At 48.4% G+C, this 18,846-nt stretch overlaps 1 protein-coding gene across 1 annotated transcript in view; it reads right to left on the bottom strand.

Moving 5' to 3' along the window:
* The window catches only part of NTN3 (netrin 3), a 94,929-nt gene extending 77,657 nt beyond the window's left edge, over nucleotides 1–17,272 (bottom strand). Inside the window, exon 1 of the mRNA XM_019493132.2 lies at nucleotides 16,767–17,272. The gene's annotated coding sequence lies outside the window, so the exon portion shown is untranslated. The remainder of the gene's footprint in view (nucleotides 1–16,766) is intronic.
* Nucleotides 17,273–18,846: the final 1,574 nt, after the last annotated feature.

Genomic DNA, 18,846 nt, shown 5'->3' with positions numbered 1-18,846 from the left:
GAGATATTGAAGAAAGTCCAGCAGAGTGTGACAAAAATGGTGAAGGGGCTGGGGGGACATGACTTATGAGAAGAGGCTAAGGCAACTGGGTTTATTTAGTCTAGAGGAGAGGAGACAGAGGGGATTTTAATAGCAGCCTTCAACTATCTGAAGCAGAGTTTGAAAAAGGATGGACCTAGACTGTTCTCAGTGATGGCAGATGACAGAACAAGGAGCAATGGTCTCAAGTTGCTGAGAGGGAAGTTTAGGTTAGATATTAGGAAGAATTTTCTCACTAAGAGGGTAGTAAAACACTGGAACAGGTTACCCAGAGAGGTGGTGGAGGGAATCTCCATCACTGGAAGTTTTCAAGACCCGGCTAGACAAAACTTTGGCTGGGATGATCTAGTTGGGGATGGTCCTGCTTTGAGCAGGGGGTTGGACTAGATGACCTCCTGATGTCCCTTCCAACCCTAACTTTCTATGATTCTATGACTTACTAAGGATTTACCGCATAGTTGAAGCTCCAGTTTTCTGTAGTATGTTAGTTATTATCTGGGCTTTTTTAAAACATGGCAGGCAGACTCCAAGGCTTAGAAACTTCTGCTAAAATCTTCTAGTGTTGCTACTTCTTATTTAGCTGCATCATTTAGCAGGTGGGGGGCCCTAGTAAAGACAAGGCTCCATGTGCCTGTTGGTGTTTAAATTATAGTGTGATCTAACTCTCATCTAGCAAGGAGATGAAAATGCCAACAGATGCCAGCAACTCATCTTCACAAGCCCTCCCAAAGGAGGTGAAGGAATGAAAATCCTGTTTTGTTTTGTTTTTTGAGTGAGCATAAACAAGCACACATGGGCAGTGACATTTTGTGAACAGGCACTGCCTTTCCAGGATTATGGTTAGTGACCATTAAATAGACCAACACAGCTCTGGGTACTGCTGCTGCCTACAATCTGTACGGCATTCCCTGTTATTCTCTGGAACTGCTGGACAGAATCAACAGAACACTTTCTATTCCCCTGAGGTTACTAGGCAGAGGGATTTGGGATGGAAAAATCCATGTCCTCCAAGCTGAAAAGAACAAAATCCATTGGAAGCAAACTTCCCAGCTACTAAGAGGATATGACCAACAGGACCCATTCTATATTGGTTACACTGGCAAAAATCTAGACTAAATTACTTAAATTATTCTGGCTTTACACTAATGTAGCTGAAATCAACAGCAGGTGTCAATAAAAGAAAGAGAGAAAGAAATCTCAGTGCTAAGAGTTGGATTCCTCCACCCAATACCCCCGAATAACATGGTCTTTATGATGTTAGGTCACTCCACTCCTCCATCGCTATCACTTGAAGATGTAGTGCTGACTTTAAAGGTGTAGCAGGAGGATTTTTGTATCCAGGCTGTCTAAAAGGAGACTGTCTCATGAAATATTGGGACAAGAAGTAACCATGGCACATCCCCATACCTGGAAAGATGGTACTGTGCCAGGGAACTTACTGCTCACTTCTGTCAAACTTGGACTCTTTCCTCTGAAAAGAAGTTTCATGGAAAATTAAATGAACTCAGCAGTCCATGCCAGCTGGGTGAGATGAGTATGTATTTGCAATAACAGGGACTGAAACAGGGATTCTCTTTTGGCAGATTCATTAAGTACAGCCCAAGACAGACATCCCAGCATGCCCTTAGCTGGCTGGGGTACACTGTCCATTGACAAGTCTTTACACCAGCCTGAAGAAGCCAAATCTCCATCTGCCAATACTGTGGGAATTTTAGAGTTTCTAATACTAGACATATTAGTATTTATCCCTTCATTCTAGCCTGGAGATGCAGTAGAGTTTCTCTCCTTATTTCTAGCTTGTATAACTTAATGCACAGCTTGACTAGGGTTCTCACTTCTTTCCGAAGAATCAAGGACTGGCCAGTGCCAGACCTGTTATGCTGGATGGACAAACCTGGATCTAACACAGCAAGTCTGCTGCTCCTAAGTTAGAGAGAGCCCCTTCACCTTCTCTGAGATGCTGTTCCTGGCTTCACAGTCACTTACTCCCTCTGAAGAAAGCAGCAGGGTTGAGAGCCAATTTCAAGTCATCTGGGATATTTCCTTTGAAGGAAGGCTGTCAATTTGGAAGACAGCTTGTTCTTTTTACTGCCATAACCACTAATAGGCTAAGAAGCTCTTCCCTTTCCATCCATGGCACAACCATGCAACTGACTACTTTGGAAAAACAGTCCAGGTGCAAGAATACCAACCAGTCCTGCCCAGGGAAGGAGAGGTAGCTGGGAAAGGGGTCCCACCACCAGGCTAGGGTCCCCACCAGACTCATTCCTGAACTTGTCATCTATTTACTATCTCTTTAAAAGACAGTCCATTAGTAGAGGTCTTCATCCTTGGGTCTCTAGTTTCTATCAAGTTATTTTTTATAGCTGTTGGGTGAAGGAGGGGTGATGCAAGAAATCCTTCCAGGTAATGCCCCAACACATGACTGGGGGCTTGTCAACTGATAGACATTAAGACTTAGTATTTCTATGGGGCCTTCCCAGTGGAGATCCCAAAGCATTCATGAACTCAGCATAGAACTGGTCTGTATCCTTAAACCTGTTTTACAGGCATGGTAACCGAGATACAAAGAAATCAAACCTCTGCTTTGGAAGAGGCCTCCTGTAACTGAGTTGAGAGAGAGGGATGTCTCCTTGCTCTATGAAGATTAATGGGAGGTAGCTAGCTATGTTAGTAGATGCCAACTGTCTATGAAGACTAATGAGGCCCTAAATAACTTGGCTGAAATCACCAGGAAAGTCTGAAGTATGGCCTGAACCAAGAACCAGAATACCAAACTCTGGAGAGAACTGTTTCTATATCCCAGTCTCAGAGAAGAAAATGTTCACTGGAGGTGGGGTAGGGCAGAACCAAGTTCCCAGCACAGCCTGTTGGGGGCTGGGAGGAACAGACTGTCACAAATTCTCTCAGGTAGCAAGGAAAAGAAGAGACATCTTTTCATTTTGGATTTGGTTGGGAGACAGGGCTTTGTATGGGAAGATGTGTTAAGCCAATAACCCAGGAAGTCCCTAACTCAGGTCAGGAGCTAAGAAATGTCAGATTTTTCTGGTGCCTTTTCCTTTCCTCCAGCTTCACCCTTCAGAGAGACTGTGACAGTATTTGCTGCTGGTATACATTGCCACACAGATCCATCACTGCATCACCGGTCACTAAGAGTTTTATAGCTCTGGCGGTCAGAAGAAACCACAAGGAACATCTAGTATGACTTCTTGTAACACCTCACATGGGAGGGACCACACACATGATGGGAAAACTGACCGTGTTCTGACCTGGCCCTGGAGGCCAAACTCCTGTGGACAATATTACTGCACAACTCACAATCAGTCCACATGCAACAATCAGTCCATATACCAGTATATGTCCACTACAGAGCACAGCAAGAAGGGAAATTGAACTGTGTCAGCTGTATGTAAGGAGGCAGCAGCGGTGAGCAATGACAGGCTGAAGGGAAGTGGAGAGATGACCAGGTCCCTTGCCCGCTTCTTTCTAGGGCATTTTAACATTTGTGGTTTCATTTTTGTTTGTAATTTTTAAAAGCTGAAGCATGTTTGTAAAGAAAATATCACTTCAGGGGAGAGGTTGCTGGAGTGTTCTGCAAAACCCTTCCAACCTTCAGTCCTTCCAAGTGAAGTTTTAGTCTGACTGTAGGAAGCTAATGCTTTCCTCAGCAAACACACTCATTGCTGCAGGACTGCCCTGAAGAAACGCTGGAGACATTGTGCATGCCAGCCACATGGCATAGAACCGAGAAGGCTTGTACCCCAAAATTCCTGTACATTAAATATTCAGGCTTCTAATCTCCTATTGTTAGTATCTTCAAGCCAATGTATTTGTCTGTCTGCCCCATGTACATGTGTGTGTGCATGTGTGTGCATGCGTGTGTGCATGCACTCTGGACCATAATGCAACACAACAAAGCTCATCTTGCCAGTATGACTTATCCTGATGAGCAATTTACCAGGTCTCAGTGAGCCAATAATTTACACTGATGTATCCAGGTTGGTATTGCTACAGTGCAAATGCAAACCTGCTACATGAGGGGAAGCCCCTAGTCTCTGTATACTTTTTCTCCCCTAATTCACTGAATGCTTTACCAAGCTTTTCCTGGTGCTGCTGCCCTTACATTTAGGGAGCTGGCTGCTGGTCTCTCTAAATGGCCAAGTGCATCTCATTTTAGCCTGCTTGTTACTGAATTTAAGTAGTGGAGGCCTGAGTTGTAGCTGCATGTGGATCAAACACCAAGAGCACAGTGGAAGAGAAGGAACCCACTAACACTGCCTGTAGGGAATATGACAGGCAGTCCTAGATTTATAGCAGGGTGGTTGATTCACCCAAATGATTTCCAGGGGGAAATGCCTGGTACATGCCAGAGATGAGAACTGCAATACATTCTGTAGCATATCAATAACCCACAGCTGCTTGGTCTCTTTTTATAATCAGCCTTGGCCAACATAATCAGTCTCCCCCTACTTAAAACAGAGCATCAATTACACTAGGCTCATACCTCCCTTTAAATACCACCTATTCATATCCTGACTTGAATGGTCCTGCCCAACACTGGAATTGTCTGTTACCTTAGGAAGGGAGTTGTGTTCCCTTCAGGCTGCACCATCAGCTGCCTGGCAGTTCTACACATGTCCAGAGCCCTGCTGAGATTCAGATAAGAGAAGGAGAGAAAAGACCCAGCAGAGAGAGAGAGTACTTGACCCCGCTGATCTCCTATCTGAAGCTCTGATGGGAGGGGCACGATGTTGTGGTTGCTCCTGTTCTGTCCAGTGTGCACTGGGAACTGTCCAGCAGAAAAGCACACAAGATCAGTGCTGAATCCTAATCTGAGGACACTGGAGAGTACCATCAGCTGCTCCTCCACTTCCTCCACACTGCTGGGAGACCTTCCCCTTTGCAGATACCATATCGCAGCACCTGGACATGTCAGTGACCCCCCACGTACCTTCATCCTGCCCAGTAGCAGAGAAGCCCTGTGGTACCTCGCAGTGCTTGCAGAGAGCTGTGAATGGAGGATAGTTAGCACAAACCACCTCTTATTGGTCTCTGTGCATTTTGCTGCTCCTTTTCTCTTCCTGCATACTAGCCAGGCAGCCACCACTGCAGTGTGAGCTTGCAATGCCCATCTGTGTTTTCAGGCCACTGGTACTGACCTGCCTGGAGGAAACTTCCTTTGACACTGGGTGGCATGGAGAAAGTCCAGAGCTTGCAAAGAGTCTCTGCCTCTTCTACCTGACTGTCAGCTCCCCTGCTGTAATCATGCTCTTTCCTTTATTCTGTCCCAATTAGAGATGCTCACTGATCATGATTCAACATTCAGTTAAATCTGTTTCCAGACTAAAGGTTCTCCTTGCCCTACTGACCCCTCAGTCTAGCCAGCTTAGGGAACACCACTCTGTCACAATGGCACACAAGGAGGTGATGTGACCAACACTGCATCTGGCTGCCACTGAAACCCCAGCCTGCCTGCCCAGGCATTCATCCACAGTGGAGTTAACAGGGGCAACAGCTAGTATGAGTCCAAAGAGAAGGACTCAAACTCAGCCCCCCTGGAGTCATAGCAAGATGCCTAAACCAATCACTGCACCCCATATCCAGACTAAAGGGAACCTGCTTAAAAAATAGGGCACCAACGTTTGCTTCATTTCCCCAGATGTGCACCACTCTGACTCACAGAGAGATCCCTGTTCCCAGTGCACCCTTTATTCCACAGAAAACACTCCCTACAAAATCCCATTAAGACTTTGCCCTGTTAATCTGTGGACCACAGCCCAATCACATGCATCTAACACTGCTATCCCAGAAGGGAACACACACAACCCACATACAGAGTCAAGCCTTCCATCTGTTGGGGACAGACTCCAAGACACACACAGAGTTCTTCCCATTGTGCCAATAGGATACACGCTCATATATGGCTCAGCCATTCACGCCAAAAAGAGAAACCCAGAAGATACAGAATACTCACCCCACAGTTCCACCAACAGACCCCACTACACAAAGCTCCTTCAACTATCCTCTGAGGAACCCCAGCACAAACACACACACATACACAGATGCTTAAATAATGATGATAGTGATAGTAACAACAACAACAACAATCTGAATAGATTCTAATTGAAAAATTCCTGTACATGATTACCTTTTCCCCAAATGACATTATCAGAATGACCAAATATTGTATTATATAAGTCCACGTAATTGTGACTAACTGGATGATTTCATGAAAACAAGGCATGCAGGATGGTCTTGTGTGTAAAGCACAAGTTCCTGAGTGATCCTGGGCAGGTCACTTAGCCTCCCTGTAGTGTGGGTTCCTCTCTGTAAAATGGAGATAATCCTTCCTTCCTTGAGGCTGTTTCGTCTCACTATTGCAAGTGCTTTGGGACAGGGACTGTTTGTACAGCACCTAGCACAGTGAGGCCTTAATCTCAGATAGGTTCTTTAGCAGCACCCATAATATTATTAGAAAAGGGACTGGTGAGAACATTTGCAAGATAGAACCCATTAGCAAACACAGTTAGCATTGTGCATGCTCCTGTGAAAAACACCTTCACAAGGACATGAGCATCTCCTTCTGACATGCAATATCACTGTCAAACCAGAAGCTTGTTCTCCAGTTCCGCATGCAAAGTATTATGTCTCTTTACCTCAAGAAAGCAAGGAGCCATGTATTTGCTAAGTAACATAACTGATATAGCCCTGGATGGGACCCACTTCAAAAAGATCTTTTTGAGGAGATGAGAGAGAGAGAGAGAAGTATACAAAGAATTGCTAGAAAGCCTGATCTGCTGCTGAGCTGCTTCTACTGGGAGAAGCAGAACACCTGCATCTCCCACTGATGTCAGTGGGAGCTGCACTCACTCTTTTTGGAGATCTTCAAAAGGAGACTGGATGCACACCTTGCTGGGGGTATTTGACCCCACTGGTCTTTCCTGCCCAGAGCATGGGGCTGGACCTGATGATCTCACAAGGTCCCTTTCAGCCCTGAACTTCATGAATGTGTATGTGAATCTTGCCAGGAATAAATTCTGCTCAGAAGAGTAAAATCAGAAGGCCGTTAAATATTGTGCCTGATAATTACATATATGTACAAAAGTTCAGGGCTGGAAGGGACCTCAAGAGATCATCAGGTCCAGCACCCCTGCTTTGGGCAGGAAAGACTGCTTGGGTCAAATAACCCCAGCAAGGTATGCGTCCAGTCTTCTTTTGAAGATTTCCAGGCAGGTGCCTGCACCACCCTTGCTGGGAGTCACTCATGTAATCACGATCAAGCCTAAAATTCCTGCAAGACCAGATAAGTGGGAGTGCCCAGGATCAGGTCCTCGGTTTTTAAAGGGTTTTAGGGTAACACTAGCAATCTGCTAGCAAAACCCCATCCTTAGCCTGTTAGATCAAATTTGGACATCACATGAGCAAGCAACAGAATTGCTGCTCGTGTTCTGCTGGCATTTGGGAATCTGGCTTCCACTCTGATTCTCCTGGCTGAGTTGGCACAGCACTGGAAAATACAGAGGCATGTCCCAGAGACAGACATGAGCAACAATGGAGTAGTGACAGCCACAAGAGATACAAGCACTAGAAACCAGCTACTACTTATAACAGGGCCAGCTGGTGTAACCTGGCATTGAGCCATTGCCTTGCATGGAGCTCTGCCTTTTTACACCAGTTGAGGATATGACCCAATATGGACATGTTACTCAGAGCAGTGTGAAAGCCCAGACTGTGGTTGGTCCTTGCTGTGGATCTTAAGGGGCACAAAGAGCCATTCACCCATTTTCTCATTAGCACAGCAGCAGCCCCTATTGTACAGCAAGGGACTGCCTTCTGCTAGGGTTAATGCTGTCAGGAGCTGAGCTCAGCCCCAGGCCTGACCTTGGCCCTGGGGCAGCAGAATGGCTCTCAAGAAGGCAAACATTTCTTGCCCTTTTCTTGTTTTATCTGCAGTCTGACTCATGCTGAGTAAACATTTTCTCTCCCTTCCACAGGGACAGATGTTTCTGAGACTCCCTTCTCAGGGACCTACGAGGCTGGGAAATCTGGAAGAGTGGGAGCAGAGCCTCAGGGGTTTTGTGCCAAAACTCTGGCTGCAATTTTGGTGGCTGCTTCTGCCTATCAGTCATACGTCAGCTGACGACCCAGCCTTTGCAGAGTAACGTATCAAAGATACAGAGGCACCATATGAATGGAAATCATTATTGTCATCATCCCAGAGGGAGGGACCACACACATGCACACACGCTCCACACTGAACTCACCCCATTTTCCCACTGAAAGAGATCTGGGCCCTGTGGTCTCCGTGGGCCTCACCTCTGTATTAAAGATGAGGGCAGCTGCAATCTGCTCCATTTTATGCATATTCAGTGTGACCCAAGGGCTTCTGGCAGGTTGCCAAAGAGGCCTTTGATAGGAGGGGAAAATTGGGCACTCTGCTCCCTCCCCCCTCGATGAAAGTGTCAAAAGGAAGCTGGTGCTTGTGCATAGTGCAAAGTGCCTGAGTCTGATCTTTCTTACAGTGCTGTAAGTTGAGAGTAAAGACACTGAAATAAGTACAGCAACACTGGTGCAGCAGTACTCTCAGGGCATAGCCAGGCCCATATATATTAACCAACACTTCCCAAGGAAATTGCAGAGCTCTTGAGCTGATCAGACCCTCCTTGGTTTAGGGGCGTTAGGCTGCTTCCCAGAGTTACCTGGATCTAGTAAGTGCCTTTCCTTGTCTAGTGCCCAGACTGTGCAGCTAATGGAGACCCACAGAGGAAGTGAGTGCGATCTGACTCAGGTCTTCTGACAGAAGCTGAACACACAATGTTAACTCTTATTAGGAAACCAGAGTAAAACCCTAAGGCATCTTGCCAGGGGCTGAATTACCCCCAGCAGTTCCAACTGGTTATTTCTTGAATTGCTCTCCTAAGCTACTGGATACCATTGCTGTAGAATGTTAAACAGTGACCATGATCCACCCCAGAGGTGGCTGCTTTTTAGCAGTAGGTGATTTTTTGTACTATTTTCTTTGTGAAGCTTTTTTTTCTTTTTGAAGGATTTCAGGTTTAAATGGTATCATTGTTTTATATTTTAAAAGTTCTCATTTAAATAACTCCAGAACTATTACATGTAGTACCCAAGCCCCACTCAGTCTCTTCAAACCATTTTATAAACACCAGCTACAGATTTCCTGGCATTGCATGTTGTGAGAGAATTTATGGGAGTAGTTTTTCAGCCTGGCCTTAAGTGGGATTTCCTTTTCACAGCCACAGTTATGGGGCCACAAATACCTGAAGGGGTGTTTTGAGTCATTTAGACTTGTGTGTAAGAAGATGATGTGCATTGATAGCTGGAGAGACACCAGGAACTGCAGGTGCTAAGATGCCTACTTGTAAATGTCTTGTTCCATGGGTCAAACTGTCAAAGGCAGCTACAGTGGATGAAGTAGCAAAAAACAAAAGCACCGTGCTGGCATCTGCAAAGAGCCCCGGGTGTACACAAAACAGAGCAGTGCAGAAGAGGCCATTTACAAAGGCAACTGCCAGGGTTAAATGTAATAACACCTGGCATTGGTCATCAGAAGATCTGAACCTAAGACTTGCATCACTCAAGCACAGATCTCTGGTGTTTGAGTGAAGGAGTAATTCCAATAGCTGACTGCAGTAGTAGACTATATCCTTTACGTAAGCCAGCCACTAGAGAGAAATGCAATGTACGATTGGCTAGTCTAGTACATGTGCCAAAAGGCACGGTTGGTGCTTACCATCTTTTGAAAATGTGGCCATATAGGATTTACCCCAAGGTAGTAGTTGATTGTTGACCACAACAACCAAGACTGCAACTGAATTAGCAAACTGAAGTCAGCTCCTGGGGTCAGAGGTGTTGCAGACAGAGAAGTTAGCAGGGACTCTCAGAGTTTAGAACAGGATTGCCATCCTCTTCTGTGGACTGGGATCATTCCTCTTATATAGTGACAATGATGGCAACACGGTGAAGACAAAAGAGCAATGAAATGGCTCTTTTTCTCTGGGCAGCTGCAGAATATGCTTTCATTTGTAGCCGATTTTCAAGTTCCCCCTCACCCAGCAGTTCTCTAGGAAAACACTTTCCCTTATTTGGAATTAGTTTGGAAATGGAAAGTCTGGTTTCCCCTCCTGTAAAACTCCTTTGCTGGCCTCACACACACAGGGATTAACTCCAGGATGAGGGCACAAGTCTGCTTGACGTGAGCTTTAAGAGAGCTGCCCTTTGCTTTTCAAGGAGGCCTGGGATTGGATGGCGAGGATGCAGTATGTGGTGCTTGGGTACAGCGCAGCCAGGACCTATCCCGTCCCACATGCGTCACTGACACTCACCAAAGTGGCACCATCTAAGCATAGGGGACTCGCTCCAGATACTACCTGAACAGGGCTTACAGGAATACATGCAGAAAGAGCCATGCAACCAAGGTCCACCTACACATGACACAATGTATGGACACAATCCTAACACCCAACACACTGCAGCACCTCACAATCACCTACCAGATTCATGGACCCAGACCCTGCTACGCTGTGCCCATCTCTGTTCCAGCCAATTACACATCTCAGCACTTCCTAGGCACACAATCATGGAACCTAGCACCCTAGTCACATGTCCCTCATTCCTAGTTACAAATCATGATGCCCCATCATCACCTCCAAGTGACTTGGTCAGATGCCACCCACCCCGTCACTTCCTAGATATACTGTAATAAATCACAGCACTCTGCAGGTACCACCAGGAATGACCAATTTCCTTTTAAGTAATATTATCCCATCACAAAGGGATCCCAACTCCAGAGGATGCATATATTATTTATAGGGACTTGCCCTGCAGCATCATTGACTGACTTAAGCCTGTGAATTTTTGTCAGCTGTCCATTCTGACTACTCAGTGCTGATCATTATGTTCATGAGCAGGATGGTTCCTCTGCCTCATATGGTATTGAGACTGCACTCTGATTGGATGGCTTACACTTTTTAACCAGGAGAATGGAAGTAGGATAGATGAGAATTGAGGTCTGTATTGCTGGAGGGGGACAAAATGGGCTGTGGTAAGGAGTGAGGCAAACTCCCACAGGGGGATTGGGGTTGTCAGGAGAGGCACAAGAAGTTTGGAGATGATTTAAGAGGCCAAAGCCTGGAGGGAGGGCCAGCCCAGGCATAAGGACAAGTGGCATCAAAGCCACAGCTACATATTCTACTGTTCTAGGTGGGTGGCCTCCTGAACTGAAAGCAGAATAGCTGGCTCTGCACAGTACCATGGGTAGCTAATGGGCACTGGCACTTGGCAGTGCTAATTAGCTCACTTGTGGATGTGGCTACACTGCTTCTAGTTTGGGAGAGCCTGTGTGGAGCATCAGGGTACACTGGAGAGTGCCAGCACCAGACCATAAGTATGTCATGTAGATATGGCCTTAGGTAGGACTATCATATAAATAAATACCTGGAGCCTTCATGATTCCACTGCAGAGGGCATGTGCCTCTTCCTCCTGGTTTACATTCAATGCCCATGGTAATTACTGCACCAGCCCATTAAGTTCAATACTGCTAATTACTTACCATTGACAAGATCACCTTGTAGGATCTGTCAGAGCATGCAAGTAATTCTCCACTCAGACCAGGCAAATGGGGGCAGCACAGACCGGGGGGGCGGGGACCAGTGCTCACACAGTGAGGAGATGAGACAAGACCAGCTCCAACCCAAAGTCAGGTCCAGCCCCACTCTGTTCTTCAAGCAGTCCATGCCTCCTTCCTCACATAGTGCCTCATGCATCTAGCCTCAAGTGAGATGCAGCTGGGAATTAGGAAGGAGCTGGAAGCTTAAGAAAGCTGTACCTGACCATGAATTCCTGCAGTGTGTCCCTGTGATAGGATGCATCTTGATGTTGCCTGTTAGTGATAATCAGGCTCTATAATGAGGAGGGTCCTTGCTTCTACCCTGCCACAGGGCTTGTTCACACTACTGAAGCATGCCAGATGCTGAAATATCCCTTGCAGCTTTATTACTGCAGCAGGGCTCCCCCCACCCAGCCTTTAACGGGAGGCTTCTCTAACACACGACTCCACTTCCTTTCCACCAGGAGCACTGCTTTCTGCAGAATAAGCCCCTTGGTCCTCCCACTTCAGCTCTGGCTCCCTCGCACATTTAGCCCAGTGCCAGCTGTGGAATGTTCCTGCCCCCATCCGACAAGCGGAATGTGCCAAGCCCCAACTCAGCTCCGGACACAGATAAATCATTCCATGTGTCGCCTGGATAAAAACACAACTGAGAAATATTTAAAATGAAAGAAAAAACCCCACACAGCCAGCAGTGGGACAGGGCTCTGGTTTGACGGGAGGTGGCAATGCAGAAAACATTTAAACCAAACAAGCAGCAGCAGTTGTATGCATGAGACACCACCAACAATGTGGCTAAAAGAATAGCTAGAGAGGCGCTAAGTTATTATGATGATGAGGACCAGAGAGAGACAGAACTAATAGTGTTTCCAGCACACTCTTGGGAGTGTGTTAATGGAATTATCCACACACATGAGACACTGCTAATGGCATATGCACAGTATAGCTGTTTTATATGTCAATGGTGCTAATGAGGTGACTCTCATTTCCCTGTGTGCTGTGGCCTTTTACCCATTTTCATTTTCAATACATGACCCAGTAAGAAATGTTTATGCACATATTAGCTTTTGCTCCTGTATCTGGGGACACTCTACTGAGCCTTGCTGCAGAGATGATCCTAAGATTACTAGTGTATCTGATGCAAAATTGACACACATGTGCATGCCACACTACGTTGGAGGACATCCAAAAAAATCCCATATAACAGGCATCCAAGGTGTTGGATACCATAGGACATGGCTGCAGACTGATGAGACAGTATTCCATAAGCTGATGAAACCACACTGGCATTGTTGAAGTGTTAGTACAGGTAAAACTGAACAGTACTGTTTAAATGTTAAGTGCCAAGGTCTGATCTCCATAACAGAATAAAACACAAACACCTCCATTCAAATCAATGGGACTGCCTGCCTTTAAATTGGCATTCTCAGGACAGAATCTGGCTCAGTCCCTTAGAACTCGACCCAAATTAATTTCAGTCCTGAAACAAAAGGAGCCAAAAACTGTCTTCACAAAAGAACCAAAATTTCTTCTGTTATCAAACACAGTAAAGAGAAATCTCCAGAGGACCAAACAAGCAAGTACGTGGTATGTCAATGTGGTAAGAGTTTGTCAATAAACACTCGATGATCTTCCGAGGTCCCTTCCAGCCCTAATGTCTATGAAACAGTTGCTTAAAAATTGTTTCCATCCTCAGTTAAAATCTGTTTTGATGACTCTTGAGTAATACTGCTCAGAGAAAGAAGCACCCAGAGAACATACATCACAGTGAGTCAAGGTCAGCTCACTGAAGCCCTGACAACACTACCCTGTAAAGGACAGTTAGGTATGATTTATGTGCAGTAAGTCACTATAAACACTGCAAAATGGATTTCCTTTCACAGCCACACTCATTTGTTGTATTCACTGACTGATTCTTCCCTCCAACACTTATTTGGTTTCCTCTCCTAATAACACTCAAAGCCCAACAGCAGCTCATGAAGACATCTGTAGCCACTGTTCTTTCAGGAGCCAAGAACAGGGATAGCCCGGTGTCCTGATGTTAAACCACGTATTAATGTCTACTAGTGCTCAACTTGTTGCTTTACACGACTTTAATCCTGTCCCAGCCGTCCTAAACCCCTTCACACATTCCTGCCGCATTGTTCCACTCACTCACGTGCTCTCAGGAATATCACTTGGTATGCAGAGGGCTTTATTATGACTGATCTGATCCCAAAAGCCAGGGCTGTGGGATTCTCACACTTCTGCTGCATGACTCCCATTGTTTTTGCCTTATCCTATCCCATATGGATAAGTGATCTGGTTTCCATAATGCCCCTTGTTGCCTTTTCATAACATGCCAGGGACAGATGTTTGAAACAGACAAGGTGAATATTTAAAATGGTATTTGTGGATGACAGCGCTTGGCTGGCTCTAATAGGTATCTCATGTATGGTACAGGATAGTGTATGACAACCATCCTGAAAACACATTTTGTTCTGACACAGGGTTGATCTGAAATTTCACTTTGGTTATTGCTAATGCCCCCTTGCATTACATTGCCTGTCACTGCTTGAGCACCAGCCAGGTCTGCGAGACTCAGAATATGTTTGATGAGCTGTCAGGTACCCTTTTAACATTGAACAAAGCAGAATATGGAAAAATCCATTGCCTTTACACACGGGATTCTAGTGCCCTGTACGGAGCTCAGGGAAGGGCAGTTGGGGGTACAGTATAATCATTTCCTCATGGAGCCCTGCTGAATGGGTAGAAGATGGGGGTGACAGGAGACAGAGGTAGAGAATGAAAGCAAAACGAACCCCGAGTACTCTAAGCTACTTGGCTCATGGAGTAATGCAGAGCTCTCTGAGGATGCAGTCGTGTGGGCCCTGCTCCAAGATCTGCATTGCCCTCAGGCCCTAGACTCTATGCTCCAACGGTCACACTCACTCCAGCCCTGGAACCCCTGCTCAGCAAAATGTGCCCCTCAGGCTTCAGCCTCAAACCTCTGCTCAGAGACTTGTACCCCTCCATGCCCTGGAACCTTTGCTTAGAATTTTGCACCAGAGATCACTTAGAGCAGTGGTTCTCCATCTTTTTTCTACCAGGACCCATTCATAAACATTGATGACCAGTCCCAACCCAGTCCTCCTCATTCCTGACCCATTGCCCCCCATTCCCAGCCCCACAATGTGTGAGGTGGGAGAGGGAGGTATGGGGGACCGCCAAGCAGCCCCTGGAGGGGCAGGCTAGAACTCCACCAGCCTACAAGGGAAAAACCATGGTTTCCCACATTTTTCTCCTTTAAAGGAGAATCCATTTTTAAAGTCTGTTGATCTATTTTTTTAAAGTTTGTTTACAACCCTTTCATATGATCTTGTGACCCAGAGGTTGAGAAACACTGGCTTAGAGATCTGCTCAGAGATTGTAGGACCAGTAGTGCCCCAGGTCCCCAAACCCAAATTCTAACTGGGAAACTTACATCCCTTCAGAGCACAAAATAGCAGTGTGGAAACCAATGTCCCCAGGAAGTCTCATTCAGAAACTTGTAGCCCATCTGAGTGCACAGTACCCCCCGAGACCCCTGCATCAAGACCTGTACCTTCCCCACCTTGCTCTGGGCCCCCCTCTTTTCTTACGTTTCCTCCCTACATCCCAACACCCAGAAGGGGCCCAGCCCCACCACTCACCTAGCAGAATTGCTCAACATAACTGTCATAAAAGTACGGCAGCTCCCTCTGTTTTATAAATGGAACATTGCACAGCAAAAGGCAATCCAGCCAGATGCCTTGGAGTTTGGATTCAAAACCTATTCCCTGCCTCAATGCGTCTCTGGTCCCTCTTGCTCGGCATTACTTTAGAAAGCAAAGGGCAGTGCAGCTGGACTGAGTAACAACCCAGAGTTCCCCCAAGTGTCCAGGTAACAAGGCCTGGTCTCCACACACCGCTGCATGGGTCTGGTGAGAATAATGAGGCGTGCAAGCCCGTGGGTGTACACCTCTCCTCTCTATATCATCCTGGGCAGAGCAGGGTAGTTTGTGGTGGCAAGTGCACAGGTGCCAGCTGAAGGGACGGCCCCTTGCAAGGGCTGCGAGGGAGCCTCAACCAAGTCGGGTTGTGGGAGCAGGCAGGGCTGGCTGGGGAGGTCCTCCCAGTCCCTGGGGAGGCTGAGCAATGCCAGGACACTCGCTCCCCAGCACCCGCTGCCCATCTCCCACTGGGTCTCCCTCACATTTCACCTGCCACAGCTGGCAGGGGAGCCGCCTCCCGCCTCTTCTTATCTCAGGAAAAGGCGTCCCGTGCCGCTGCCTGGTGCCCAGGGCAGGTGACTGAAAAGGCGGGGAAAGCCCTAGGAGCCGAGGCAGGACCCCCGCCGCCCCTGCGCCCCTCTCCGGGGGCCGCTGCGGCTTCCAGCTGCCGAGGGCTGGCACCTGCTCCGGGGCAGAGGCCGACAGCCGAGCCCGGCTCCCCCGGCTCCTGCACAGCGCCGAGCACTGCGGCCAGGCGCTGGGGGCGGACGGGATCGGGCCCTGCCCGCCCCTCGCCGCGGGACCCGGCTCTGCCTGCAGCCCGCACCGCGTCCCTCCCGCCCCCTCCCCGTGTCACAGCCTCTCCGAGCCTCATTACCACGGGGGCATGCATTCACGTGCCCGGGGCAGGGGGTCAATGCAGCGCCCCCGAAGGCAAAGCGCCCGGCAGGGCAGGGCAGGGCAGGGCAGGGCAGGGCAGCCGCCTCGGCGCATCCCCGCGGCTCCCGCAGGATCCCGCCGAATGGAAACTGTTAAAAAAGTTCCATCTGCCGGGATCCGGCCGAAGCTGTGAAAAGATTAAACAGGAAATAAAGGGAAGGGGGGCGACAAGGGGGAGGAAAGAAAACAGGCGAGCAGCGAAAGACAGAGCTGGAAAGGCAAATAAAAAGCCCAGCGAGCGCTATTTAACTTGGAGCCGGCAGGACCAGCCGCCGGGCAGGGCGGGTGTCCGCGGCCCGGCCCGGCTCCCAGTCCCGGAGCCACCCGGCTCCTGGGCGCGCGGCGCCGCGGGCGGGAGGAAGGAAGGGACCCCGGGCCGCAGGGCGCCACATCTCCGCAATAAGAAACATTGTCGAAAGCAACTTACTGTGACGAGCGCAGGTACAAGAGCCTCCCACAACGCCCGCGCCGGGAGCGATGCCGCGGGAGGTAATTCCCGAGCCCCAAACCCCTCTAACGGAGAAAGGAATCGGGGGAAAAAATCAGAGGCGTTTCTGCTGGACTCGCTGCTTGCAAAATCTGGCATAAGCCACCCTCTGCCCAAGCCCCCACGGGAGGTAGCTGCAGCCCTCCGCTCGATCCTCGAGTCTCAGGGCTCCTCGAGCGGCTCCACTCCTCCTCCCTCCTGGATCTCACTGAGCTGCCCAAGGTCTGCTGCTGGGAGGGCCGGAGGGGAGGAAAAAAAAAAAGGGGGGGGGGGAAGGGAGGGGAAAAAAATAGGCAAGAGTGGAGAAACTGAGCCCCGGCTGCTGCCTTGAAGCGGAGTAAAAAGGTTTCAATAAATCCAGGGGTCGAAAAGAAGGGAAAAGTCAACTCCCCGAGGAAATCAGAAGCAGATTTCAAGACATTTAATCACATGCAGGGAGGTGTGTGTGCGTGTGCGCGCGCTGTGCCCGCCCGCCCTCGCTCTGCCTCCCCCAGCCCTCCCTCTGCTCTCCCTGCTCCGCTGCTGGGAACAGGAGTCCCTGGCAGGGGGTGCCTAAGCCATCCCCAGCCAAAGAAAGGGGGGGAGGCTAGGAATGGAAAGGGGGGGCAGGAAGGGAACAATGTCAAACGTGTTCTTGGAGGGAGAGAAAGCCAGACAGTCTGGGAGGGGGTGTGGAAAGCAGGGATGCAGAGGAAGAAAGGAAGGAAGGAAGGGCACATGTTGTTTCTAGGAAAGGAGTGGGGCTGGAGGGAAAATTTTGGAGCCCCAGGTAGGGTGGCAGGGGAAGTACTAGTCCAGGGGCTAAGAGGTGCCCATGCCTCCCCTCACACTCACTGTAGGGTTGGGGTGGGGGGGGAATGAACACAGGAAACTGCTTCACGGGCAGTTAGGTTCTTAGAGATGCTAGGAAATTGAAAAAGGAGGGGTGGGGTTGGCTTCCAGTGAGATTCTGGGGTTGGAGAGGAGGGAGGGAAAATGTCAGTGATGGTCAGGGCTCTGGGACCAAGGGTGTGGGGCCTGCACTTCCTAAAGGGGTGCTGGGTGGGAGAGGAAGGGGAGCCCGTCTTGCTGACCTGTTGGGCACTGTTGTCATCCTGCACCTCACACCTGTGACAGTCCCTAGAGAGCTCCATCAGGTTGAGGAGGCCCCCTGGCTCTGGTTGCAGGCTAAGCATGCTGCAGTCACTTGAGCTCATTTCACACCACCTGAAATAGCCTTGGCGACCCCAGTTGAAATACTTGAGCATATTTGAACAAACCTCTTACAGTGGCAGGACACTGGCAGTGCCCTTGCTCACCTGCTTCACCTGTGGCAAGTTAAAGACTGTCTTTGATGTTTTCAGCATTGTGTGAGAGGGGTGTTTCCAAAGGTTTTAAGGAAAGACACCTGTCAGAGGAGGGCTCAGACAGGGATGATTTGGGTGGGGAGAGGGGGGTAGATTCCTGAGGTCCATTCCAGCCCCACTACTCTAGGAGTCTCTGATTACACCTACAGCTAATTTAACCCCTCATTAGGCTGTGTGAATAGTCGCATTCACATATGCAAATAGAAGCTGCCAACATTAAGTGCACATTTGAATGGCATGGAGCTCAGACACATGTGGATCCCAAGGGCAGCCATTAGTTGGTGTGAAACTGTAGGGAGTGATTTGTTTTCAAGTTTGACTACATTTTAAAGGATCCTTCCCCTTCTGACATTGTCAAGCCACGAGCCTGTCAGGAATATCCCAAGCAGATCTGGTATTTTGCTGGGACCATCAGACAGTTTGGAGAAAAAGAGTCCTCCACTAGCAAGCAAGCAGTCTTGGAAGGCTGAACGCTGCTGTCCTGTAGAAGGGAAAGCATAAGTATCCTCAGTCCTACCTGCTTCTTAACGTGGAGGAGATCAGCCTTGGGGTCACTCCTGAAATCAAAGGAATAGCTGCCTTCTCACATCTGCTCCCTTCTCATTCCCAGCATCTCAGGTGCCTTCAGGTGACTCAATCTGTATACAGCCAATGCAGTTATTCCAGGGATTAAT

Source organism: Alligator mississippiensis, chromosome 13 (assembly GCF_030867095.1).
Source record: "Alligator mississippiensis isolate rAllMis1 chromosome 13, rAllMis1, whole genome shotgun sequence".
Classification (NCBI taxonomy): Eukaryota; Metazoa; Chordata; order Crocodylia; family Alligatoridae; genus Alligator; species Alligator mississippiensis.
Note: the sequence above shows the minus strand (reverse complement) of the source record. Positions and strands in the feature narration are given on the sequence as shown.